Source organism: Falco punctatus, assembly GCF_963210335.1.
Source record: "Falco punctatus genome assembly, chromosome: 8".
Classification (NCBI taxonomy): domain Eukaryota; kingdom Metazoa; phylum Chordata; class Aves; order Falconiformes; family Falconidae; genus Falco; species Falco punctatus.
This window is the reverse complement of record NC_137588.1, coordinates 46,578,549-46,581,365: the sequence shown is the minus strand read 5'-3', so window position 1 is coordinate 46,581,365 and position 2,817 is coordinate 46,578,549.

Genomic DNA, 2,817 nt, shown 5'->3' with positions numbered 1-2,817 from the left:
GCCAAAGAGTGGAAATTAAGTTTATGGGTCTAAATGGAAAGCAGCACTAAAAAAACCCACCTGGTTCACCTCCTGAGTTCACACTTGAATTAGGGAGCAGAATAACATAGCGAAAGATCTAGCAACAAGCTGCGGTGTAAAGTATGGCATGGAAAGAACCAATGCTTGAGTATCTCAACCATTTCGGAGCAGGGGGTTAGCACCTGCTCCTTCCACCAAGGCTCTCCAAGGGCTTCTCACCCACTCTGTGCCCCAGCTGAGGTCCACTACCCAGAGGAGAAATGACCCTCTGCTTTACACCATCAGCCAAGCAAAGGCGAGCCTGCAAACCCTTGCTCACTGTATTTTAATTCTATTAATTCACCAGCAGGAAGATGCACTTTGTTTAGAAAAAAACCTCTCAAACCCAACGCAGTTGTCTAGTACATCTGGGATCGAGCAAGTCTCACGGCTTGGCTGGGGCAAGCAGGGAGCAGATAAAACCAGATTCTGCTGGGCTCAATTTGCTAAAAGGGAGAAATATCCTCCTGGGCACTAACAAATTACCTTCCAGGATGGATGTGATGGCCGGGAAGGGGGGAGGGGAGGGTGTGGGGCGGGAGGGGAGGGGAGGGGAAGACATCCTTACAGGACAACCCATCCTCTCCCTAAGAAGTGATCTGAGGCTTGCATAGCAAAAGCAGAAAAGAGGCTGAAGCAAATAAAACCGTATTTGTAATTCCAGGAACACCTGGATAGATGTTTCCATGTGCCACAAGTTGTACCACCCTGTTCTGCTGTAGTTTCACCACATGCGTTTTCCCCACCTTTGTCTGGTCTGTCTTTTTATTTTTAGTGGGTTTTTTATTTGCCTTTTTTTACACAACCTCTTTTTGAGCTAAAAAACTGAAAAATTGACTGCATTGTCCCTCTGGAGTATGCCTACCGTCAGATACCAGCAGCCAACCATCATTAAGTTAATACCCCAAAAAATACAGAGACCGTTTAGGTGTTAGCGGGTACCAGGCTTCTGTATCTCACTCGCACCACCACCCAGGTGAGAGAGGATCACCCCCAGTGCTGACTGGCAGAAGGCAGACATCTCCCCAGAATATAATCCCAATAAATTCAGAGATGAGAAGGCTCCTGGGGACAGCTAAAGTGGCTGGTACCCAGCAGCTAACCTCTGGGCTTTACTCTGCACAATGTAACAGTGAGTATTCTTGTAGGTGATTCTCCTTGTCCTCCCGACTGAGGCAAATATACCCATGATTTATCTACCTTTCTTTCCATTTTTAATTAAAAATTTCCCTTTTAAAGCCATTTTGATATTGCTATTCTTGCTAGTGAGAGGCTAGCAAGTACATGTGACTAATTCAGGGCTTTGCAACACATGTTAATAGATGAGTCCTTTGCTTTCATGACCTTGCAATACAACACAGATATTTCAGCTTTACCAGAGTTGCTTTGTTGCCAGTCAACCCCAGTAGACCATCCCTTCAGAAAGCAAGGCCAGCAGAGTCCCAGACTCCCTGAGCACGCTAGCTAGCCAGTCAGTGGCCAGCTCCTACTGCCAGAGGGTCCACGGGGAGGGTGCGGGAGGGACAGCGGGCAGACCTGCCGCACGGCCTTGGGCACAGCTTACCCTGCACCTGGAAGCTGAGAAAGCTCAACAAGCACCACATCCTCTGTTTACTTGAGGAGACCGCAGGTCAATGGCCAGAGGGTCCATTGCATGGCTGGATCAGGCCAAAAATGTCTTGTTTTGCCTAGGGGTCATTCAGCACCAAGGCACAAATAGTGGTGAACACTAAACTGCAGAGACAGAGCAAGATACAAGACCTGGAACGAGAACAATCAGCAGCTGCAAGAGAAGAAGGGGGTTGGACTATTTACCAATGTCAAATTGTATAAATATCCACGTACATTTGATTGCTCAACCTGCTGTGTGTAGGGCTCATGTATTAAACACTAGCTTGCATATTCCACAATGAGGTTTGGTTGCTGGGTTTTTTTTATTTTCTTCTTTCTAAGCTGTCAGAAAGGATTTGGATGAGGTCAGCCTCTGAACACAGAACATTTACGTCTTAACTCAAGGAAGGATGCAAAAGCTACGTCTTCCACTGTACAGCATGTTGCCATATTGTGCATATCAGTCCAATTTGTTTTATTACTAACAATTACCGGCTACAGCTGAGGTGACCTGGTGAACTAGATTTCTGATGCAGTCATTAGTCACAGTTCAATAGACATCATGATATAGTAGGGTTCAGAGTCCTGTAAAGTAACGGACAGTTATCAAACAGTTGAAAAACCATAGACTAAGCACAAGCAGCACTGTGGCTGCCAAGGGGGGAAGAAACCTCATGAAATCTGGAATGTGTTTCTACTTACTGTCCATCCTAGTAAAATAAAATGATCTCTCATTTGAGCATATGGTTCTGCTTAGACAAGAAACTGTATATATTGGTCTAAATCCAGAATAGCCTTTCTGACATATTACTCAGTATTAGAAAATCACTACAACCTGCATGCTCTGTAGCAATCCCTAATGCTAAGTGCAACAAATCTATAATGATACTCCTCCTCCCCCTCTGCTCTCTTGCTTTCTGTCCTGGACCCAATTCCTTTCTTCTTTTCTCAGCTTTATACGTTTTCTATAAGGCCAGTTACAAATGTCTTTCCCCTTTCTTTTCTCCATGCTCCTTCTATCTTGACATGCATCTCAGACTTCTCCCCATAAAAAGCCTTTCAGCAGTACTCTGGTGCTCCCAGTTTGTGCGGAAACCTACTGACTGCACAGAGGTTCAGCTTTCAGATGGCAAATACCTCACTCAT